Source organism: Lissotriton vulgaris, chromosome 7 (assembly GCF_964263255.1).
Source record: "Lissotriton vulgaris chromosome 7, aLisVul1.2, whole genome shotgun sequence".
Classification (NCBI taxonomy): domain Eukaryota; kingdom Metazoa; phylum Chordata; class Amphibia; order Caudata; family Salamandridae; genus Lissotriton; species Lissotriton vulgaris.
Genome location: NC_141695.1, coordinates 299,976,539 through 300,002,904, shown reverse-complemented (window position 1 = coordinate 300,002,904; position 26,366 = coordinate 299,976,539).

Genomic DNA, 26,366 nt, shown 5'->3' with positions numbered 1-26,366 from the left:
GGTCTGGGAGTTATCCCAGCCTAACAAAGAATAGTCATACTTTGGTTCAGAGCAAAGGTACCACCAATGAATATTTAGGTGAGGGATATGATGGAATGGTCCATGGCGGAATAGGATAAAATAAAAATGGAGCGAAAGATGTAAAACTGACAGGATTATTAGGTGTCAACGTTACAAAAGATTTTGTATCTTCTGAATAAAAGATCCTAGGGAAGCTAACAGGACTGGCTAAAGTGAGTGTGCTTGAAGCAGGAAATTGGCAGTGACCTATAGCCTTTTGCAGTGGGGTAAATGAGGATATGGGAAAAACAAAACTCATTTCAAGGTCGATAGCAAAAGATACTAGTGCGAAATGAAAAGTACTAATGTGTTGGTGTTAATTAAGTACTGGTATGTGTTACAAAGTAAGAATCTTCAGGAAGTCAGGTAGTTGGTTCCAAGCAGTAACATTATTTGTAGGTAAGGTACAGGAAGCTTACATAAACCAAGATGGAAATTAAGCTGTAAAGTATGCCCCACCAGGAGCAGTATATCCTTACTGCTCAGCCTGCTGTGATCAACTGCCTAACCCCCTGCACCTAACATTCCATGCTGTCATCACATTCTATAGGCAACTAGGCTGAACAGGAGGAAAGAGCAAAGGAAGAAGAAGATCATGAAATAACCTCACAACAGTATGTTTATTATCAACAAATACTGTCCAACACGTGTTTCGGAACGTTAATGTTGATTTTTTATGTGGACATAACAGGTACTTTTACATTGCAACCATCAAACGAACTGATAATAAATACACCAGATACAGAAGAAAAAAAGCATTTGCAATACAATAGGTCTTGCAATACTGAAAGTTTGAGCTATTGTCATTGCCAATAATAATGCAACTCCAATAGTTCAAACTTACAGTAATGCAAGAGCTACTGCATAGCAAATGCGTGGAATATCACCAAATTTAGTGGGGCCATAGAAGGATGGGATTTCTCCAAATGCACAAGACTAAACCATTTCCCACACTGAACATCCTACAAACACAAAATGTTTTTTCCATCTATGCACAAGTCTAGTGAGTTTAAGCATTTTACCCGTTACTCCTTTTTTTCATGACACACTAAGACATAGCAGCAAAAACACAATAAGAGCATTACTCTGGTTTTCATGCAAGATTTTATAGAACGTCTTAACAAGATACACTAGAGATCCACACACTTCAATCTCTGCAGAGTAAGTGTGGCGTGGTTTGTCCACAAATGTGTCAGTGCCTCGTCAGCGGTATGAATTATTGTAGAAATGTTACTACTGTTCTGATGCGTGGAGTATTTTGGTATTTACACTCTACATGAAATTATTTTTAAATACGGGACTGAATACCTGAAAAACGGAGCGATCCATTACGGAACACAACAGGTGTAACAGAGACTAATATAGTACAAGACTTTCAATGGCCGTTACTCAGCAATAAACTAATGGCCTAGAAAGGTGAAGAATCGTGAACTCTGGTCATAAATTGGTGAACAATTCATCCATTACGCATTATGCTGACAATACAAACAAGAAGGTCAAATGCAATCATGTATATTCCAGGGTGGGACACTGTGCTGAGTGTGTTGTGAAACAAAGTCAGTGCAACAATGCATCCATTATCGTGTCTAAATTAGGCTCGACCTAAAATGTAAATGACACAATAAGAGACCAATGGATGAAAAAGGTTGACTAAAGGCCTATGCGATTTCATTATTCATAGAATACCGTTGGTTATGATATGTAACTGGCACCGTAATGTATGCTACAGAAGTGATGTTATGCAGTGGATATACATGTGAAGGTGACCTTGCTATGACAATAAACATATTTAAAAAAAAATATATATATATATATAAAGCGGTACAAAAGGGGGTGGTGATGGATGGAGCATCTGAACCAATCAAACACTCACACCCAGTCAACAGATCTGGGTTTAATCCATCACCGTTCTTTAGCCCACTCTGCCACCCCAGTCCAGCCCGAACTGCCAAGTCATGCCTTCCCTGGACCAGATTCAATCTTTCTAGGACCGGTTTCTGGCATTACAGCCGTCTTTAGCCAGGCTTGCTTGAATCCAGTGGTAAAGTGAGCAAGGGACTCACGTCTGAGCATACCCCGCCAACTTATGGGGAACAAAACGGTACAAAAGGGGGTTGTGATGGATGGAGCATCTGAACCAATCAAACACTCACATCTAGTCAACAGATCTGGGTTTAATCCATCACCGTTCTTTAGCCCACTCTGCCACCCCAGTTCAGACATGGCTATATGCAAATCAGTCTGACCCTGTGCCTCATGGGAACAGTCCAGCCCGAACTGCCAAGCCATGCCTTCGCTGGACCGGAAACAAGCTTCAGAGGACCGGTTTCTGGCATTCCAGCCATCTTCAACCCGGCTTGCTTGAATCCAGTGGTGTGGAGAGCATGGGACTCACGTCTGAGCATACCCATCCCACTCGGGGTGACAAATTCAAAAACCACAGTTGATGGACAGAATGCAGAACAATGTCATACATTCACCCCAGTACAGAGATCTGGGCCTAAATCCATTGTTTCTTTGCACTCCACACCACCCCAGTTCAGACATGGCCATATGCAAATCAGTCTGACCCTGTGCCTCATGGGAACAGTCCAGCCCGAACTGCCAAGCCATGCCTTCCCTGGACCAGATTCAAGCTTCCTAGGACCGGTTTCTGGCATTACAGCCGTCTTCAGCCAGGCTTGCTTGAATCCAGTGGCAAAGTGAGCAATTGACTCACATCTGAGCATACCCTGCCAACTTATGGCGAACTAAGCGGTACAAAAGGGGGTGGTGTTGGATGGAGCATCTGAACCAATCAAACACTCACACCCAGTCAACAGATCTGGGTTTAATCCATCACCGTTCTTTAGCCCACTCTGCCACCCCAGTCCAGCCCGAACTGCCAAGTCATGCCTTCCCTGGACCAGATTCAATCTTTCTAGGACCGGTTTCTGGCATTACAGCCGTCTTCAGCCAGGCTTGCTTGAATCCAGTGGTAAAGTGAGCAAGGGACTCACGTCTGAGCATACCCCGCCAACTTATGGGGAACAAAACGGTACAAAAGGGGGTTGTGATGGATGGAGCATCTGAACCAATCAAACACTCACATCTAGTCAACAGATCTGGGTTTAATCCATCACCGTTCTTTAGCCCACTCTGCCACCCCAGTTCAGACATGGCTATATGCAAATCAGTCTGATCCTGTGCCTCATGGGAACAGTCCAGCCCGAACTGCCAAGCCATGCCTTCGCTGGACCGGAAACAAGCTTCAGAGGACCGGTTTCTGGCATTCCAGCCATCTTCAACCCGGCTTGCTTGAATCCAGTGGTAAAGTGAGCAAGGGACTCACGTCTGAGCATACCCCGCCAACTTATGGGGAACAAAACAGTACAAAAGGGGGTTGTGATGGATGGAGCATCTGAACCAATCAAACACTCACATCTAGTCAACAGATCTGGGTTTAATCCATCACCGTTCTTTAGCCCACTCTGCCACCCCAGTTCAGACATGGCTATATGCAAATCAGTCTGATCCTGTGCCTCATGGGAACAGTCCAGCCCGAACTGCCAAGCCATGCCTTCGCTGGACCGGAAACAAGCTTCAGAGGACCGGTTTCTGGCATTCCAGCCATCTTCAACCCGGATTGCTTGAATCCAGTGGTGTGGAGAGCATGGGACTCACGTCTGAGCATACCCATCCCACTCGGGGTGACAAATTCAAAAACCACAGTTGATGGACAGAATGCAGAACAATGTCATACATTCACCCCAGTACAGAGATCTGGGCCTAAATCCATTGTTTCTTTGCACTCCACACCACCCCAGTTCAGACATGGCCATATGCAAATCAGTCTGACCCTGTGCCTCATGGGAACAGTCCAGCCCGAACTGCCAAGCCATGCCTTCCCTGGACCAGATTCAAGCTTCCTAGGACCGGTTTCTGGCATTACAGCCGTCTTCAGCCAGGCTTGCTTGAATCCAGTGGCAAAGTGAGCAATTGACTCACATCTGAGCATACCCTGCCAACTTATGGCGAACTAAGCGGTACAAAAGGGGGTGGTGTTGGATGGAGCATCTGAACCAATCAAACACTCACACCCAGTCAACAGATCTGGGTTTAATCCATCACCGTTCTTTAGCCCACTCTGCCACCCCAGTTCAGACATGGCAATATGCAAATCAGTCTGACCCTGTGCCACATTGGAACAGTCCAGCCCGAACTTCCAAGCCATGCCTTCCCTGGACCGGATTCAAGCTTCCTAGGACCGGTTTCTGGCATTACAGCCGTCTTCAGCCAGGCTTGCTTGAATTCAGTGGCAAAGTGAGCAAGGGACTCACGTCTGAGCATACCCCGCCAACTTATGGCGAACAAAGCGGTACAAAAGGGGGTGGTGATGGATGGAGCATCTGAACCAATCAAACATTCACACCCAGTCAACAGATCTGGGTTTAATCCATCACCGTTTATCAGACATGGCCATATGCACATCAGTCTGACCCTGTGCCTCATGGGAACAGTCCAGCCCGAACTGCCAAGCCATGCCTTCCCTGGACCGGATTCAAGCTTCCCAGGACCGGTCTCTGGCATTACAGCCGTCTTCAGCCAGGCTTGCTTGAATCCAGTGGCAAAGTGAGCAAGGGACTCACGTCTGAGCATACCCCGCCAACTTATGGCGAACAAAATATAAAGGTCAGATCTAAGAATATACATAAACTTAAGGCAGGGAGTGCCTTGACGGGTCTCTTAGACCAATATACTTTAGAAGAACAGACATCAAACGGGACCATGAACCCTCACTTTATATCAATTTGCTGGCTGAATGAAGCAACCTAAAAATGAAGGTGCATTCTTGGATAAATTGTGCAAATGAGGCAGTACATTTTGGCACCATATGAACCATCGCTGGTACCTCTTATACCTGACAGAAGAATCATTGCTTTAAGGCGGTGGCGACAGCTGGTGGCATAGCTGGTTGAGCTCATTCTTATGTGGCACGTGAAACTAAAAGAAGTCTCGTTAGACTGGAGACGCACTAGAGGCAACAGCATATTGCCTCTGAAGTGAAAAGTTCCAAAAATTGCTGAGTGGTAACCGCCTAAAACACAGACCAACATCCTACGGTGACGAGGTAGTAAGCATCTTGTAAATGTTATAGTACAGATTAATATAATACATTAGTGCCTTAACCATCCCGCGTTAGGCCCCTATCAGCTCCTCCGCAGCAACACCCCACGTAAGATGGCCTCTGCTCTACAGTCACACTCCACCCCGCACAAGCTGTTCTTACAAGTTTACATTTAGGCAGTCCTACCAATGCATTCAATTTGCCTTCTGGGGCTGCGCACTTTTATATTTGGATTACCTTACCTACCCTGGAACTGTTTACAAATCACAAATGTGACACCTCTCACTGGCACAGCATTAAGGTCTGACTGCAGCAACATTCGTCTAGGACATGGGTACTCACAAACTTTCTCTCGGGGGCCACATTTACAGTGTGGTTTGTGGCTGAGGGCCGCACCGGTGGGGGCGGGGACGGGGCTAAAGCAGAAAAAAAAATGTGACCATGAGGTTGAACACAGGTCCGGGCAGCAGACGCCTACGTCCACTGAGCCACCAGACCCGGCATACACACATCTCTCTCTCTCTCTCTCTCTCTCTCTCTCTCTCTCTCTCTTTCTCTCTCTTTCTCTCTCTCTCTCTCTCTCTCTCCCTCTCCCTCCCCTCTCTCTCTCTGTCTCCATCTCTCTCCCTCCCTCCCTCTCCCTCCGTCTGCCTCCCTCCGTCTGCCTCCCTCTGTCTGCCTCCCTCCGTCGCCCTCCCTCCGTCGCCCTCCCTCCGTCGCCCTCCCTCCGTCACCCTCCCTCAGTCGCCCTCCTCCCTCCGTCTCCCTCCCTCCGTCGCCCTCCCTCCGTCGCCCTCCCTCCGTCACCCTCCCTCAGTCGCCCTCCTCCCTCCTTCTCCCTCCCTCTGTCGCCCTCCTCCCTCCGTCACCCTCCTCCCTCTGTCTACCTCTGTCTCCCTATGTCTCCCTCCGTCTCCCTCTCTCTCTGTCTCCCTCTCTCTGTCTCCCTCTGTCTCCCTCTCTCTGTCTGCCTCTGTCTCCATCCCTCTGTCTCCCTCCCTCTGTCTCCCTCTCTCTGTCTCCCTCTGTCTCCGTCCCTCTGTCTCTGTCCCGATGTCTCTCTTCACTGTCTCCCTCCCTCCTCTGTCGCCTTCCTCCCTCTGTCGCCCTCCTCCCTCTGTCGCCCTCCTCCCTCTGTCGCCCTCCTCCCTCTGTCTGTCTCCCTCCATCGCCTCTGTCTCCCTTCCTCTATATCCCTGTCTCCCTCCCTCTGTCTCCATCCCTCTGTCTCCTTCCCTCTGTCCCCCTCCCTCTGTCTCCCTCCCTGTCTCCGTACCTCTCTATCTCCCTCCCTCTCTCCCTTGCTCTCCCTCTATCTCCTTCCCTCTGTCTCCCTCCCTCTGTCTCTCTCCCTGTCTCCCTCCCTCTGTCTCTCCCTGTCTCTCTCCCTCCCTCTGTCTCCCTCCCTCTCCCTCCTTCTATCTCCCTCCCTCTGTCTCCATCCCTTTGTCTCCCTCCCTCTGTCTCCCTCCCTGTCTCCCTCTCCCTCCCTCCCCCTCCCTCTATCTCCCTCCCTCTCTGCCTCCCTGGCTCTGTATCTCTTTGTCTCCCTTCCTCTCCCTCCTTCTGTCACCCTCTGTCTCCCTCCCTCCCTCTGTCACCCTCTGTCTCCCTCTCTCCCTCTGTCACCCTCTGTCTCCCTCCCTCCCTCTGTCACCCTCAGTCTCCCTCCCTCTGTCTCCCCTGACTGCCTCTCTCTGTCTCCCTCTCTGTCACCCTCTCTCTGTCACCCTCTGTCTCCCTCCCTCTGTCAACCTCTCTCTCTCTCCCTCTCCCTCCTTGGATCACTGACATAATATCGAGGGACATAATCGTACTCACATAATGCTGTTGAGAGACTTACAGGATACTTTAAAATCTAACGTGTTAGTATGTTTAATGAATGCATACAGTGACTTGCGGTGTACTTTGCATATTTAAAGAACCTATTGCATCAGAGTAAAAGCATTTATTTTTTCTGTTTCTTTAGGCATTGCCCCTGACGAAGGGCCGGGAGGCCCGAAATGCATTGGGCAGGGAACATATGATTAGTATCCCATTGTCGAATTATTCTTTATTTTGAAAAGAAGTTGTTTGAATATTTATTTTTGTACCAATGAGAGTTGTACATAAAAAGAATGTCAGGAGTGGATTTAAATGACATGTTAGTAAAGACAAAAATCAAATACATATAACTTGTAACGTGTTTTTGTATTGAAAATGTTTAGCATTGACATAAAATTCAGTTAATAATTCCCCATTGGGGATTTGCAACAGTGCGCAGAGGGCAAGCGGTTTTGCTTGATTTCCTTGTTTCAGTATTCAATTGATGGAGTTTGGACTATCCATCTCCTTCTGCAGCACGCATAGATAAATTTGTTGAATCAATCAACTGTGAGTATTGTTAACCAATTAAAATGTAATGAATTACCAAATAACAATTATTTAACAATTAATTATAAATAAATAACACTACATAAATTAACATATTTAATTAATTATGATTAAATTACTTCCCACCCTATTCCCCTATAAACCCACAACCCGCTACAGAAATTAAATTAGTTAAATTAACATAATTATCAATTAACCAATTAAATAAAATAATTGGCAATTAAAATGTAATGAATTACCAAATAAAAATTATTTAACAATTAATTATAAATAAATAACACTACATAAATTAACATAATTAATTAATTATAATTAAATTACTTCCCACCTTACTCCCCTATAAACCCACAACCCGCTACAGAAATTAAATTAGTTAAATTAACATAATTATCAATTAATCAATTAAATAAAATTAATTGGCAATTAAAATGTAATTAATTACAAAATAAAAATGTATTAACAATTAATTATAAACAAATACCAATAAATACATTTACATATTTAATTAACTATAATTAAATTACTTTCCACCCTATTCCCCTATAAACCTACATCCCGCTACAGAATTAAATTACGCAAAATTTAAATAACATTAAAATAATTAAATAAATTACATTATAACATAAATAAACACTTTTAACACATAAAATACACTATAAAAAATTCGATATTATTAAATGTTCGATATTTTTATCAACCTATATTATGTACTTCGATATTTTGACTATCTATATTTTAAAATTCGATATTACATTACTTACCTTCAAAACGATATTTCTGATGTCTATATTCTGTCCATTCGATATTCTGTCCAGCCTATATTTTGTACTCGATATTATGTCCATTCGATATTTTGTAATCGATATTTTGTCTGTTTACCCCCTCCTTCTGTCTCCCTCCCTGTCTTTACTGGGCATTGTTTGTTCCAGAAGGATGCGTCTGTCCTTGTCCATTCATACTTTGTTAGAACCGTGTTAATGGAGTGGCTGTGCCAATGGATGCCTACTGCTGCCACAAACTCAACACCTGGTGTGAAAAAAAAAGGCATGATAGACCACCAGTGGTCCTTTTACATGAATACTTGCCTGTGAAAGCTTGTGCAAGTGATCAAGGATATGCTGCATATGCTGCCTTTCAGTTAACATCCTGTGAGGGCAACTTGTAAAATTTGATAAGTAAACATTTCGGAGACCAACTGTTTTTTTTCTGGTAACTTGCACATAAAGCTGGCAATTGGGGTTCTTCTGTGGCCTGGTCACCTTTGCTTTGGCGATGTGTGGCTGATCTAGAACCAATGCACTCTCCTAAGATCCAGTGTTGGGAAGAGATGTGTAGAACAGAGGGGTATCCAGAGGAGTTTGGGCGTATGGACCCCACCCTGTGCCGTGCCTCACCCAGTGCCTGCATTTATCCTAAGAGAGAGGTGATGAGACACTTGAGCTACTCTCGAGTCAGAGAATCTGCCTCGTGCCTAACTCTGTAAATATCTTAGCTAATGTCTCCTAAACAATAAAATAACTACAACACTTCTTGAGAAGTAAGATAAAAAAACGATTTCAATACTTGAAATGCGTAGGACGTCGTCAGCTTAAGAATGTATATGCACATGTGAGCCACACCGTGTTTGTAATTTAGAGATCTGGAATGAGATGTAATGGCGCAAATAAGACTAACACAGCCTAGGGCTGAGACCATATTAACAATATGCGCAACGGGAATGCTGGGCAGATGGACCAAGCAGCAGTGGCAAAGGAAACCCGACCTGAGCAATAATCCCAACCCTGGTATGATACTGATGCATAGGGTCTGGGGCGGGCTGAGACAGCTTCCCCAGCGCACACACACAGCCACACCTGAGCACTTCACAGGTCTTTAAAAGACCATTTGCATGTTAATTAAGCTTTGTTGTGTTTCACCTCTTAGCGCCCCTGCATCTCCACTCTGACAACCACTGGAAACCCCCCGGCCCCCACAGAGCTGAGTCTCTCCGAGTCCAGGCGTTTGCTGACACAATTTACATTTTTTTTTAAAACACAGGTACAATGTCTGGAAGGTCTGCGGGCTGCCAAGGAAGGCTTGCCGGGCCACTGGCAGCCCGCGGGCCATACTATGAGTACCCCTGGTCTAGGAGCAAGATGACTGCCTGTTTACATTGACTTTTACCATAAGGGAGACACTATAGGAGGCTGGATGCCAAGGCAGCTGCGCAAGTTTAACATTTGATGTCCTGGGTAGGGTTAGAGCAACCCCTGCACTTCTTCAGGAATCCATCCGTCTTCATGCATAATTTGCTGCTTAGGTCAACTCTGCTCGTGCTGACGACCTTTACTCAAGCCCCTCCCCTCACAGAGTGCTTAGGTTTGCATGAGCAGATAATGGAAGAAGTGTCCCTAGCTGCAGCCGTATTCCATCTGTAAAAGCTTTCAAGAATGGGGTGATTGTTTTGGATGAACTTATGTGCGTGGCAGTTCATGAATGGGCGCGATGGTAATAAAAACAAGGAGGGAGGGGGAGAAGAGCTGGGGAGTGAGAGCAGAGAGCATGGTGGAGGAAACAATGAAACACCATTAACAGCGAGGCGCTCGTAAAAGGGCGCCGTGCTGATTGTGTATGCATGTGTTTGTGTGAGATGCTCGATCTATAAAGAAGTAGTCCCCAAAATAATATATAAACACACAGTGTGGGGAAACTGTAGTTTGTCGGTGCTGCTTCCTACAAAAACAAAAGTGAGGTATCGGATCAACAGCAAACTGTAAGTGAGATAAGAAGAGCAATGCCAGAATCAACCAATAGTATGCAACAGGACAAATTACCCTACATATTTTGTTTACTATAGGTCTTGCGACAGCGCATGTGCTGTTTACGCGAGACCTAAAAAACTGCCGTCTCTGGAGAGACTTCTCTGGGATAAAAGTGCCCTCACCCACTATTAATGGCATGCTTCATCATAGGCCTGCTATTACACACCATCTGCAGTGGTGGAGCAATATATTCTTTTTATCACAATATTCTTGAAGGATCCAGTGATTAAAGTGTAGTTAAAACTATCTTGAGGGATCCAGGGATTAAAGTGTAGTTAAAACTATCTTAAGGATACCATTTCCATTTTTTTATTTTGGGTCCCTTTGATAGGATTAAAAACTGTGATCTGATGGTCTTGAGGTATAAATACGCTACCATCTTATCAACATCTTTCAGCCAATTCTAAGTCTGCCACTAAAGGTCATTGTCCTTCTTCAAGACTGTGAGATCTCTATCTCATGTCACGATCACCGTGATTCAGTCAGTCTCATTGGTGAGTCTTGAGTAATTTACCAATAGCACCATGCAGTGACCATACTTTTATCAACTATGTTTTTGTCGTAAGGAGATTTCTCCAAATGTTTTTCCCATAACTCTTAACCCGGGGTGGGAGCCTCACCCAGTAGTTACACATTCGTCAATGGACCAACACCTCTTGAGATGCTGCTTCCGACCTTCCAACAGTCATAGGTGTGTAGTAGCAATCCTATAATGAAGCATGCCTCTTATAGCGAGGGGGGGCGTTTTTATACCCACAAAAGGAACCCCAGGGAGAGCAACCTTTTTGAGAAGCTTTACCTCTTCAACCTCTAGGTATGTGACTCACTACAAGTATCCCAGTAGCACAGCCAGGGCCAGATTCACAAAGGGCCTTACATGTAGTAAAGTTATGAGTGCAGACACTATGCTCTCATGGCAGAGACTCTGCACTGGTGGCAGAATCTCCGCACTCAGGGCTGGGTGCAGATACTCCACCACGAGTGTGGAAATTTCACCCTTGTAACTTTACTAGATGTAAGTCCTCCAGTTACTATATCCCTCCCCTTGGAGTTACCAATATCGAGGAAACAAAGGAATAGGAATTACCAGTTCCATAAGAATCCTGATTGTATGACAACTTTTTTTTTTTTTTTTTTGGTAGACCTTTATTGCACATTATACATATACACAGCGGTGTGCCTACAACCCACTGATAGGGCCGGCCGCAATCAGCGTACAAGTCGAGACAGACGAGTCCAAGAACATAAGCACTAGAAAAGTAGTACAGCGTAGTAAGGCACAACTCGTGAAGGCACAACAAATGTTCATAGTAGATATGTACAAAGTACACCATAAGACTGCGGCCGTAGCGCCCTGATGGAATCTCGGTCTCTTTTACATTTTGAAGAACCAAACTTGAGCAAAAATAAAACCCCGTCCACCCCCAACCCCCCAAATCCTGGTCGTTGTGAATAGTCCGAACCTGTTAGGTACAGTGTCCATAATGCTATTACCTCAGAAGTGGCATGTGCGCAGTAACCAGGGCAGGCAAACACTGACAGGCCTAGTCAACGTGAATCAAAACAACTGCAAACACCCGCACAAGCAGTAGATCTCCCTTTCCAGGTGTGGTGCATGCGGGTCCCCAAGGCACTTCCCTTGTTCAGCGATATTGTGCAGGGCAGGCGGTTCACACTCCTTCAATCAATACTCACTCTGGTGCAGCACCCCCCTCAGATAAGGCATCATTCACACTCCTCTCGCTATCAGTGTCCTCTAGGGAGAGCATATAGAGTGTAAATGGGGTCCATATATCCTGTGGCCTTGACTTTTCGGGGAGTCCCTCATAGTAACAATTCAGTTGATCTCTACAATAAGCTATGTCATTCAGCCACAGTCGCACGTCAGGCGCTCTCCTCCCTCCCCAACTCATAGCCACTCTCCGTTTGGCCAGCTGGAGCGCCAACACAACAAATCTTCTAGACTTTGCAGATATACCAGAAGCGATGCCCAGGAGGCAAAGTCGCACATCCAGCGCCACCTCGGTCGATGTCATGGCAGTAAGCGTCCCAGACACCGCCTTCCAGAAATCGTACACTAGTGAGCAGCCCCAGGCCAGGTGCACATAGTCAGCGTCATCCTCTCTGCAACGGACACAGTGGGCAGACTCCCGCAGGCCGAACCTAACCAGTTGAACCGGCGTGTAGTACCACTGATGCACATATTTATAATGCAGAAGCCGAAAATTGCCATTGATCATGTACCCCCCTGTCATAGCACAGCATTCAGTCCACTCGTCATCACTCAATGGTTCTGGGAGACTCCTATCCCATCTGGCTCTAGCCAAGACTGCACCCCCTCCCTCATCTTCTTGTGCAGCACGATATAGTTTAGATAGCAGCTTAGACCTATCCGTGGCAGTGTAAAGCAACTGTAAGGCCCCAAGTACCAGCGGCTCCTCCGGGTATGATGGATATAGAGCATGCACCGCAGCCCGAAGCCTAACATATATGAAGGTAGACATAGTGGCGTTAGTGGAGCGGGCCGTCATGGTCTGCAGGGGGAGAAACGAAGCACCAGGGAAAAGGTCCCCCATAGTCTGGAGTCCGGCCTCCCTCAGAACCTGTAACCCCCCTATCTCACCAGACACCGAAATGCCTGAGTGATATAGCAGCGGCATAGCTGGCTCATATAATGGCAACCTGGACGCCCGCCTGCCCAACTCCTCCCAGGCGGTCGCCGTGATCCGTACAGTGTCTATCTCCCCCTTCTCGAACACCGAATGGTCATTAACAATCATGGCTCTCAGGGGATGCGGCAGAACAGCACTGGCTTCTAGGGCCACATGTGGCGTATACGGCGGAGCACATAGCCAGTAAACCGCAAAGTGCGCCTGCGCACAGAGATAGTAAAGCTTCATGTCCGGTACCGCAGACCCCCCCAGTTCGTACGGTTTGGTCAGCACCTCCCACGTCACGCGTGGCTTCTTACCTGCCCAGATGAGAGATATCAGTAGTGACCGCAGCCTGGCAAAGAAGTGTGACTTCAGTGGGACTGGTATATTTACAAAAAGATAAAAGAAATTTCGGCAGAACTACCATCTTAATTAAGGACACTCGATCCGCCAGTGTCAGAGGGAGACGGGTCCACCGTGCTACCTGATCCTCTAACTTAGAGACGGCAACACCATAATTAGCCCTTACAATTTCCTGAGAGTCTCTGTGCACCCAGACGCCGAGGTATCGAACGGACTCAGTTGCCCATTCCAGGGGAAATTCCAACGGGATCTGGTGCGTAATACACATAGAGCATAGAGAACCATGTCGTCGGCATACATTGACACTGCCAAGGATCTAAGAGGGAATTTCAACGCCGCGTCCGCATACCTCTGCCGCAAAATACAGGCCAGTGGTTCCATCATGATAGCAAAAAGTAAGGGCGAGAGCGGGCAGCCCTGCCGCGTCCCCCTCTGTATCGGAAATGGGGAGGAAACATGACCATTGACCCGCACTCTCGCTGTGGGTGCAGTATACAAGAGTGCAATCAGCGAAGTAAAGAAGAAGGGCACCCCCATCCGGTGCAAAACAGCCAACATATACTTCCACGCCACCGAATCAAACGCCTTGGCAGCGTCAAGCATGACCGCCACCGCAGCCAGTTCTGGTTTAAGCAGGTGAAGCACAGCAAATAAAGCCCTCAAATTATGCGTAGTCGATCTGAGAGGGACAAACCCCGATTGATCCGGCAGCTCCATGACTGGGAGGAGCAATCGCAATCTCGTGGCGAGAACTTTAGCAATGATTTTAACATCGGTGTTCATAAGTGAGAGGGGGCGATAAGAGTCGCATTTATTTGGGGGCTTCCCTGGTTTAGGCAATGCCACCAGCAGCGCCTCCCGCATTGTCGCCGGTAGTCGGCCGCATTCAAACGCCTCCTCCAAGACCATCGCCAGCTGCGGTATCAGCAAATCTGCATACTCTTTATAAAATTCGGAGGACAATCCATCCGTGCCAGGCGCCTTCCCGTTCGGGAGAGCAGCAATCGCCTCCCTAAACTCAGCCTCAGTGATATGATGCATCAGAAATTCCTGCTGTCCTCTGGATAACCACACCAAAGCTATGTCCTCGAAATACCTATTCACTTCCTCCTCATCCGCCGTGTCCCTGTGCTCATAGAGTCGCGCATAGTGTTTCGTGAAGCATTTTAGAATACCTTCCGTGCTAGTCACCACTTCCCCCTGATCGTCAATCTCCTGCACCGTACAGTGACGTGCCCAGGGGTCCCTGACCCGGTCTGCAAGGCCCTTCCCCGGCCTGCCCCCCTCTCCATAATATCTAGCCGTGGTGTGCTTGGATAGGAACTTCACCTCCTGCTCCGCCAAATCATTATATTCAGTGACCTTTGACCTGACTTCGGCCAGCAATGCCGCCTCCGCACTGAGCTCCAGGCGACGTTCCAGAACCAGCAACTCCTTTTCCAGCCTGGTCATGGAATCTCGGATAGAGATCAGTACACCTGACCTTAGGCCAATACACGCTCCCCTCACAGTCACCTTGAAGGCCTCCCATACAGTACTCATATTGTCAACAGACCCCACATTGTTCATGAAAAACTCCTCAATAATCTGTCGTAGACGCTCACGCAGCACCAGATCAGATAATACACCAGGGGAGAAGCGCCACGTGAAAGGAGCAGGTGCATGCGTAGGCAACTGCAGCACCAGTTTAACAGGCGCATGGTCTGAGATAGTGCGAGGCAGATGTTCAACACTCGACACCCATCCACTCACATCACGTGTCACCAGCCAGTAGTCTAATCTCGACCACGTATCATGCGCAGAGGTGTAACACGTTCCCTCTCTCCTGCATGGGTGCTGCAGTCTCCAGATATCCAACAGTTGTAGCCCACTCATACCCTCACATACCGCATCAGCCGCTTTCTTGCGCACACATGGCCTATCCTGCTTTTTGTCCAATTCAGTATCCAGCGTGACATTCAAATCACCACCACAAATGATAGCTGACGGAGGTAGCATATAAAGTTTGTTCCAAAGGGTCACATAAAATTCAGGATCGTCGACATTTGGACCATATACATTTAGAAGGGTGATCAGCGTACCGCACAGTTTACCCTGCACAATAATATATCTACCCTCCTGGTCAATTTCTTCATGGTGTATTTCAAAGGGAACATTTTTCTTCACCAGAATCATCACCCCCCGGGCATAGGAGGAAAATGACGTGGCCAGTCGGACCCCCGCCCAGTGTTTACCCACTATTTCAGCCGCCTTCCCCCGAAGGTGCGTCTCCTGAATAAAAACCACCTGAGCACCATGCCTATTTAGAAAAGCAAGCATCTGCCGCGTCTTTTGCGGCCTATTGAGACCCCGCACATTCCATGTGACACAAGTGAGTTTGCTCCCCCTATCCATATCGCCAAACTCTCAGACGATCGTATGACAACTTAAGCCTGTTATTATTGTTGCATGTCAGCAGTCAGCGGTCAGTCATGACTATACCCTGTAGATTTCCCTTGGCATTTGCAGGCACAGGTATTTCAACTCATCCTTTAAAGATCCTCCACAACACCGGACCCCAATACCTCAATGGCTGAATCTCCTTCCATGCCCTCATGAGAAGCCTCCGCTCCGCTGACCTCTCCCTAGCCACCGTCCCACGTTTCTACAAGACCAGAGCAGGTGGAAGATCCGTCTCCTACCTCACAGCCAAGACATGGAACGAACTGCCCCTTCACCTCCGACTGAGCCCGACACTGTATCATTTCAGGAAGGATCTCAAAACCTGGCTCTTCGAATGAGTCACATGAGCTGCTCACAAACAACCCCAAGCGCCTTGAGACCCTCACTGGTGAGTAGTGCTCGCTACAAAACACTGATTGATTGATTGATTGATTGATTGATTGATTGATTGATTGAAAGCATGGAAAATGGACAGGTGGTGCCCACGTATCTCTACAGTATTTATCCAGCAATGGTTCACTTAGGAACATACCAATTAACCGTGTCAAAGACACAGCTTTATATAATGGGTTACCTTTAGCCATTCTTCCAAGAGGGCATGTGCTAGAACTCTTAACCATTACGTTTAATACTTTATTTGAAGCCAATGTAACGGAAACCATATAAAATAGTTTTAGAGGTAATAGTAAAAGCAATACGTGAATTATAAATGAACAAAAGGTATGTTAATACAGGCAACATGCAGCATTTTAGTGATTCCCTTCTTAATAAAACCTTCCGATTAATAAATTGCATTAAAAGGTCTGCCAACTCAGGGGGTGCATAGCATTCGTTGCATATTTGGAGCTTACTGCAAGGTCAATTTGTTTCTGAGCTGTTCTTTGTCTGTGGCAATAGCACAACAAGTTCCCTACAATTCAAAAATGTTCCCCTCCCCAGGGATGGACTGGGAACCTAAAGCAACCCTGGCAATTTTGTCAGACCAGCTCCCCGGAGGGTGGGCGTGCAAGTGTGAAGCATTGCTGCTTTTGTTACTGGGGGCAAGTAAAGGGCATTTGCGTTTCCCAGACATGAAAAATGATTGACCAAGAATGTGTGGGGCGGTTTGCCAAGTTCAAACACTGAAGAATATTTCTGGCAAGTCTGCTCTGAAGGTTACAGCTTTTCATATTTTCAAAAGCTTGGGGATGCATAAAGAGGTGATTGTCAATTTGTACTAATGGGTTCTGGCTCACAAGGCTGGTGTCGGTGCTGCCTCATACAGCCTCTTGATACAGGACTGCAAAGAGAACCATTGCCTCCTGCATTGCTCACCCATCTGTTGATGATGAATTTGAAAATCTGCCCCCACATTAATCACCGGTCCAGTAATATGCACTGTTAAAACCAATAACCTGGCTTCTGCCCTAGGCTGATAAAGTTATGAATTATAAACTAAAAATGTTAAAACTGCCCGAAGTATAAGAGACTAGGGCAATGACACAGGCAATTTAGGCAATGCAATATGCACGTGGTATCTTTTAATATTGGAAATTCATGCAAGAGTGCCTGAATATATACCCAGTTTTCCAATTCTAAAATGTAATACATTGGCCTATAGTCATATGTTTCTATTTAAAAAACGAAAGAGGAGCCAAATGTAATGGCCTCATGACAAGTACTGTTTGCACAAAAAGAGGCAAGAGGAAATCTTCTCCAACCCACCTAGAAGAAGTATCGCTTCACAAACAAACTGCCCTCTCTTCAGCCACCTCTATAGGATAAATGTGCCTTCACCCACTATTAGTGGCATGCAACATCATAGGGCTTCTATTATAAACCCTGTTTCACCATGAGCGAGGGTGGAGCAATATATTCTTTTTATCACTATGTTCTTAAGGGATCCAGTGGGATCCAGTGATTAAAGTGTAGTTAAAACTGTCTTACGGATACATCTCCATTCGTTTTTATTGTGGGTTCCTTTGATAGGTTTAAAAAGTGTGATTTGATGGTCTCGAGGTATAATTACTCTACTATTGCTCCAGATAATCTTGACAATGTTTCAGCCAATCCTATGTCCACCACTAAAGGTCAACGGCCTTCAGGACAGTGAGATCCCTATCTTAAGTCGCTGTCTCAGTGACGCGGTCAGTCTGATTGGTGAGTCTTGAGTAATTTACTAATAGTACCATACAGTGACCTCACTTTTATAAACTATATTTCAGTCAATACGAGATTTCTCAAATGTTTTTCTCATAACTCTTAGCCCGGGGTGGGACGCGAGCATCGCCCTGTCGTCACACATTCGTCAAGGGACAATGCTGCTTCCGAACCTCCAAGGGTTAAAGGTGTGTAGTAGCAGTCCAATGATGAAGCATGACACTAATAGTGGGTGAGGGTGCATTTATCCCCACAGAAGGAACCCCAGAAAGGACAGCCTTTTTGCAAAGCTTTACTTCTTCAACCTCTAGGTATGTGACTCAAAACAAGTGCGCCAGAAGCACAGCCAGGGCACAAAGGAACTTATGTGTAGTAAAGTTGCGAGTACAGATTCTCTGCACTCGTGGCAGAATCACCGCACTCAGGGCGGAATCTCAACACGGCGCACTGCAGAGAGTGGCCGTACAGAGATTCCGCCCGAGTGCAGAGACTCCACCACAAGTCCCCATGTGATTTGAACACCCCCCCCCCCTCATCTACGCCCTTCCCCTTTGGAGTTACCGATATAAAGGATGAAAAGGAGCAGGAATTACTTGTCCCATAAAAATCCGGATCTAAAATGGCAGCTCAAACCTGTTCATATATTTGCATGTCAGAGGTCAATTTTGACTACACCACTTAGATTTCCCTTGGCATAGGGCAGGCAGAGATATCTTTTTTTTAAAAGTTTTAATTCATTCAGCAATAAACAAAAATGTTAAAAAAAATAACAGCAAGTACAACAAAGTACATCACATTAAGATAAGAATATATATCAGGAAACATTCTATGTAAAAAAGGAAAAAGGAAAAAGGGGGAAAAGGGGGGTAGAAAGGGGAAAAACAAGGCAGAGGTAATCTGACTTACCCTTTAAAGCTTTGAAAATTGACTGGTGGTGCCCCACGTATCTCTACTGTATTTATACAGAAAACATTCGCTTACGAACATAACAATTATACCTGCAAAGACACAGGATTTTAATGGGTTACCTTCACCCTTACTTCCAAGAGAGTATGTGCTAGAACTCTTACGCATTAATTTTAAGACTTGTTTTGAAGCCACTGTAATGGAAAACATATATAAAAATATTAGAGGTGATACTAAAAGAAATGCGACCATTTATTTAGGAGGAGAGAATAATTTTCATACAGTAGCAGACAAAATGCTGCAATTTAAAAATTCCCTTCTTAATATAACCTTGCTATAAATGATTAGCACCAAAAGGTCTGCCAACTCAGGGGGTGCATAGCATTTGTTGCATATTTGGAGCTTACTGCAAGGTCAGTTTGTTTCTGAGAGCCCCAGTGTTCTCAGTCTGTTGACCTAGAACAAGTTCCCTACAAGTCAAAATGTTCCTCTCTACAGGGTCGGACTGGGAACCCAAAGCAGCCCTAGAAGATTTGTTGGAGCAGGCCACCCCCGACCCCACACCCCGGAGGGTGGGGTGCAAGTGTGAAGCACCACTGCTTTTGTTAGGGGGTGCATGTAAAGGGCATTGACGTTTCCCAGACACGATAAAAGATTGACAAGAATGTGCAGGCCTAATTACCAAGTACAAACATTGAAGAATATTTCTGCCAAGTCTGAAATGAAGGTTACAGATGTTCATATTTGCCAACATTTAGGGACCTTTGAGAGCTGATTGTCGATTTGTACTCATAGGTTCTGACTCATAAGGCTGTTTCTGGGGCGGCCTCAAGGACCAGACTCATTATACAGCACTGCAAAGAAAAGCATTTCTTCCTGCATTTCTCCCCCATATGTTGATACGAATTTGAAAATCTGGCCCCACATTAATCACCAGTCTAGTAATACGCACTGTTCAACCCAATAACCTGCCTTCTGCCCTAGACTGATAATGTGATACATTATAAACTAAAAATGTAAAAACCGCCATAACTATAAGAGACTGGTGTAATGACACAGGCAATTTAGGAAATGCACTCTGTATGTGGTATCTTTTAATATTGGAAATTCGTGCGAGTGCTTGAACATATAACTAGTTGTCTAATTCAAAAATGTCAAACATTGCTGTGTAGTCATATGTTTCTATTTGAAAATAAGGTGGAACCAAAGGTAATTCCCTCATCACAAGTACTGTTTGCACAAAAAGAGGCAGGAGGAAATACTGTTCAACCCTCCTCCTGAAATATAAATGTATCACACACCTAGTGGTTGAAGAAGTACAGCTTCAGACACAAACTGCCCTCACTGGAGCCACCTCTATGGGATAAAAGTGGCCTCACCCACTATTAGTGGACATGCAACATCATAGGGCTTCTATTATAATCCCTGTTCAGGGTTCCATCAGCAAGGGTGGAGCCAAATATTATTTTTATCACTATATTCTTAAGGGACCCAGTGATTAAAGTGTCGTCAAAACTGTCTTAAGGATATCATCTCCATTCTTTTATTGTGGGTTCCTTTGATAGGGTTAAAAAGCAAGATTTGATGATCTTGAGGTATAATTACTCTACCATTGCTCTAAATAATCTTGACAACATGTTTCAGCCAATCCTTTGTTCACCATTAAAGGTCAATGGCCTTCTTCAGGACTGTGAGATCCCTAACTTATATCGCTGTCACCGTGACTCAGTCAGTCTGATTGTTGAGTTTTGAGTAATTTACTAATAGCACCATGCAGTGACCTCACTTTTATCAACTATGTTTCTGTCCTAAGGAGGTTTCTCCAAATGTTTGTCTTATAAATCCCAACCCGGAGAGGGAGCCAAGCATCGCCCTGTTCACACATTCGTTACGGGACAATGCCACCAATGGTCAAAGGTGTGTAGTAGCAGTCCTATGATGAAGCATGCCTCTAATAGTGGGTGAAGGCACTTTTATCCCATAGAAGGGGCGTGGAAGGGCAGCCTTTTTGCAAAGCTTTACTTCTTCAACCTCTAGAGACTCACAACAAGTGCCCCAGAAACACAGCCAGGGCACCAAGGAACTAATGTGTAGTAAAGTTTCGAGTGCAGACTCTCAGCACTCGTGGCAGAGGCACGCACTTGAGGCAGAATCCCCGCACTCAGGGCGGAATCTCTGTACGGCGTACTGCAGAGAGTGGCCGTACAGAGATTCGGCCATGAGTGCAGAGACTCCGCACTCGAAACTTTACTAAATGTAAATCCTCTTGTCAATCGAGTCCCCAGCAACTATGGCAGTCCCCCTTGGAGTTACGGATATCGAGGATACAAAGGAACAGGAATTCCCGGTCCCATAGGAATCCGGGTCCAATGGCAACTCACGCCTGTTCATATTGTTGCTTGTCAGCGGTCAAATATGAATACCCCCCCCTTCCCTCCCCCTAGATTTCCCTTAGCTTAGGGCAGGCATTGGCACTCCAACTTACCCTTTAATGCTTGGTTAAATCAACAGGTGGTGCCCAACGTATCTCTACTGTATTTATCCATAAAATATTTGCTTAGGGACATAACAATTATACCTGCAATAACACAGGTTTATAAGTGGGTTCTCTTCACCCTTTCTTCCAAGAGAGCATGTGCTAGAACTCTTAAACATTCATTTAAAGACTTTATTTGAAGCCAAACTAATGGCATACATATATAAAAGTATTAGAGGTGATATTAAAAGAAATGCGAAAATGTATTAATGAACAGAAAGTAATTTTTATACAATAGCAGACAACGTGCTGCATTTTAGTGATTCCCTCCTAAATGCTCAACTCAGGGAGTGCGTAGCATTCGTTGCATATTTGACACTTATTTAAGGCCTGTTTGTTTATAAGAGCCACTGTGTTCTCAGTCTGTTGCCATAGAACAACAAGTTACTTTACAAGTCAAAATTGGTCCCGTCTTTCTTCGAGAATGCTGAAAAAGCTTTTTTTATATTCATTCTCAGAGATATAATGAGAAACTGTCCTCATGATTAATAATGTAACATGAACAGAAACTCATGTCAAATGTCTCTTTATTTTACTCATGCATCCTCGGTAGTGATATTATAATAGTACCCATTATGCAAACATATACCTGCCTAAAATAAAGGCATGCTATCGAAATTCGACCTACATTGACATACAGTAATAACCACATGCAGAAATTAAGCAAAAGTCGGGAGTGAGAAACAATATATAACAATATATGAGATTCCAAGGCCTTATGGGATTGATGGACAGGTGTATAATATGGTGGGTAACGGTGCAAACAGTACAAAACACACAACAGCCCCAAAATGATAGTGGGCATACTAAGTAAACATACAAACATACATTATTATACTTGTAAATTTATTGACGCTATAGATACATATTTGATCTCATATTCTTACATATGCTATATGGTTCCCAATTGATAACATAATCACACTGACAATAGCCTTTAGCCTAAATTGGATGTACATCAGGGTGCATTGGGTGCAAAATCAGGTGCGGAAGCTGGACGCAAAATAGCCAGTGGCGTAGCTAGACAGCTTGCCGCCTGTGGTGGTCCCTGCAGCGCCCCCACCCCCCACCCCCCCGCGACAACGGCAGCTGTATCTAAGAACGGGGGTGAGGGGTGCTGCTGACAATGCATGTGAGCAAGTCATAGCTGCCATAAGAGGAGAAGCAGAAATCATTGAATAGGGTGATGTTGACACCGGTTTCTGTAAAATAGAATGAGTAGATAGTACATAAGTCAACATTAATGGTGATCCATAAGCAGCATTTGTGATGATGGGTAGTTGAGACATCCCACACAGTCAGTGATGAACAAACAGAGTCTAGATGAGCTCCCAGTGATCCACAGGGAGTACAGAGGAATGATTTTTTCTTTTAAATGTATTTTTATTGTTTTGTGGTGTAGAAGAGGTCAATCAAGGGCAACTGGAGCCCATTTCAGCAAATATTTACTGCAGTTACATGGCTTCAATTGCATAAAGACCATTACATGCATCGAGGCATGGAGGCCCAGAGAGCCAACATAGGCAGACAATTCTGAGGCAATGTTGGCTAACCAAACCACATATCCCTTAAACAAGCAGAACCCCCCTTTGCCATGTAACATCCGTTGCATCAATACATTGTCCTGCAGTTTCCAATCTGTGGTATGTCCTCCAAAGCCCCCAGGTCTTCTGAAACTTATGGGGGCAACCCCTACTGGCACAGAGGAATGCTGAGTAAGATTATGTGAAAACAGGTAAAACACTGAAATAGGGTCTTGCTGCTGGTAAAAATGGAGTTGGAAAGCAAATTCACACATAAATAGAAATCCGTTGCATGGCAGCAGTGCTGTTCTAGGAGATAAAGTAAATTAGTTGCCTAAGAGGATGATGAGAATAGCTGCATCTAAAACGCAATCCAGTGAATAAAGTGGAGGCAAGTGAGCAGCATGTCGTAGAGTGGAGTGGCGTGTCTTTGATTGGAAAGGCGTGGACTGTTGTAAAGTGGAGTGGAGTATCCTAGAGGGGAGTGGAGTGTCATAGAGTGTAGTGGCATGTGTAGAGATGGAGGTGATGAGGTATCAAACTCTCTGTAATGCCTTTGAAGAAGAAATACAGCTGTATTGCTTTACAACAGTCAGGAGAGTGTCTATGGCTGTTGGTGTTATTTTGTAATATTGGGCTATGTTTGTAGCCCACTTTGTGTTAATAACCAATCACATAATGTTTTCCCTTTTTCTTTTAATTCTTAACTAGTTTTCTATTGGTTTTCGTTGTCATGTGACTTTAAATGTGTGTCACATGCCATTCTAACACTTGTCATTTTTCATTGCTGCAGACTAGTTTATTTATTTACCTAATTTTGTTTTGTGTTAGTATTGTGCTACATCAGTAGCCTAAATTGGATGTAGACTAATTATTGTCCTCCTTTCAAAATTAAAGTTTTGATAATATTACTTTCCTAATAGCCAATTATCTAACTCTGTATATGTTTGTTTGTCTGCCTCTGTGTTCCTCATTCTTGTTTGTCAGTGTATGCACAAGATGTTAGGGGTTGGCTTGTGGGCACAGTTTCATCTTTTGAGCCAAAGAGCATGCCAAGAAAGCACTCTACTTTCCTTTGTAAGTAAATGTGATCCTCTCCACTTTATTGTGGCCAGTTAACGTCCACCAGATCTTTCAAAGTTTATCGGATCTTGATTCCAAGATACGTGACCTCCTTGACCGCTTGACATAATATCCTTTTTACAGAGGATCTGGGTCTTAGAGATATTTATCTCATAGCCCAGGTCTACGCCATTCTCAGCTGCGAGCCATTATACTTCAGATATAGCAATAGAGGATCCGATGTTGTTATGGAGATATCATCAGCATAAGCGAAAACAAGGATTAGACCAATCCTGACACAACGACACCACGCATCTTTCTTTAAACACAGGGATACATCTACCCACGCTCCCCCCCTTTAATACTTGCTCCCCAAGTTATCGTTCTGATGTTTTATTGACGCACTGGTCCCATTTTCTTTTTGACCAGGCTCCTTGAAATTCGTTCCTGAGCATATTACATCATGGAGCTTCTGAGCATAACAGTCATGGTCGAGGTGATCCCAACTGGACACCACCGTCAACGTCAATTTCTCCTGCTAGGAACAATACGCTACATAGACACTCGCTCATCGACCCACTTACGGTGTTGCACAGCCATATCTTCTAACACTAATGCCCCGCGCCCACTTAACAGGCGGACCTCGCCGACACATTTACCCATAGCACTCATTAGTGGGAAAGAGCCACTATCCATCTGGCGACATTGATGAGTATCACCATAGCTCTGTAACCAAGGAATTACGAAAAATAAAAAACAAGAAAAACCTACAGACCTATATATTTATAACACTGACTGGTTTGCTGAATGAGAAGTGCTGCAATGGAACACCTTGCGCCGCCGAACCTCAGGGCTGTCGGCCTTAAGGCTGTGTTCATCTGATAAAGTTTATATGATTATTGACTAACGCGGCTGGCCCTGATGGGTTGTAAGCTGAACGCTGTGTAACATGCACCTTGAATAATAAAGGTCTTAAAAAAAAACGAAAACAAGGATATTATATTCCAGAACACGAAAAGGTTTAATCCATGTGCTACTTTCTAGCATTCTTAGAAAGGGATTAAAATATAGGGCTAACAGCAGGGGGGGAACACGGACACCCCAGCCATGTGCCTCATGAAATTTTAATAGGATCTGAGACAAGTCCCATAGAGCAAATCCTAGCCGTAGGTGAACGATATAGTACTCTTATAGCCTGAATAAACCCCTGACCAAGCCCCACATGCTGCATGATCCCCCAGAGAAAATCCCAAACTACATCATCAAACGTCTTCTCAGCATCCAAAAAATCAATTCTAGGCCTCTAGATTAAGCCTGAGCGATGTCGAAAAGCGTCACGATTTTGTTAGTATGGTCCACGGTCCCCCTACCGGGGATAAAACCATGCTGTTTGGGGGAAACTAGGGGAGAAATAACTTTTGCCAGTTGGTTCGCCAAGATTTTGGAGTAAATCTTCCCGTCACAAATGACAAGAGAGATTGGGCGATCCGATGGCTTGTCTTTTTTCTTAAATATACCAATATTGGCCTCGTTCCACAATTGTGGTGCTCCCCCCCGATGGGCTGCTTGGAAGACGACCAGCAAGTCTATTTTGATATCTTTAAGAAAGCCCTATAAACCTCCGAAGGAAGCTCATCAGGACCCGCTGCCTTACCAATCGCCATGCTGTTTATGGCTAGCTCTAACTCTTCCAAAGTAACAGGGCACCCCAATATCTCAGCCTCCTCCTGACCGAGCTGATCCACTAATTGTTGTAACCCAGTGTCTGTGATATGCACCTCTGGCTTATTTCCCAGATAAAGATCTTCGCAGAATTTATGAAAAATCCCAAGAATTTCTTGGGGATCATACATCGTGTCACCAGACAGATTTTTCATACCACCTATTCTATGTGCAGCTTCATTAGAGCGTAACCTGTTAGCCAGGCAGCGTCCTACCACTTCGCCATACTCGTAGCAATCCTTTTTGTATACCAGAAATTTAGCTGCGATTTCCTTACTCCAGGATAAGTTGATATTAGCCTTGCATCTAGCGACATTGGTTTGGAGTACGGCGATATTATTCTTGGCCAATATCCCCTGTGCTAGGTTTTCTTTCGCTGATTTAAGTTTGGTAAACAATTCCTGCATTAGTGATTTGGCTTTCTTTTGCTGGTGCAATCCATAGCCCAGAATCGCCCCTCTAAGACAGGCCTTAAACGCATCCCACATAATCCCAACAGATGTTGAGTGGTGATTGTCTTGAAAGAACCCCTTGATCCAGCTCTTAATATAATCTAAAAAAATATCATCAAGAATGAGTTACTGAAAGTAAAAGTTTGTGGGTTTAAACAAAAGCCTAATGCAGGAATGTCCAGGACGACTGGAGCATGATCTGATGTAAATCTTGGGAAGACTTGAA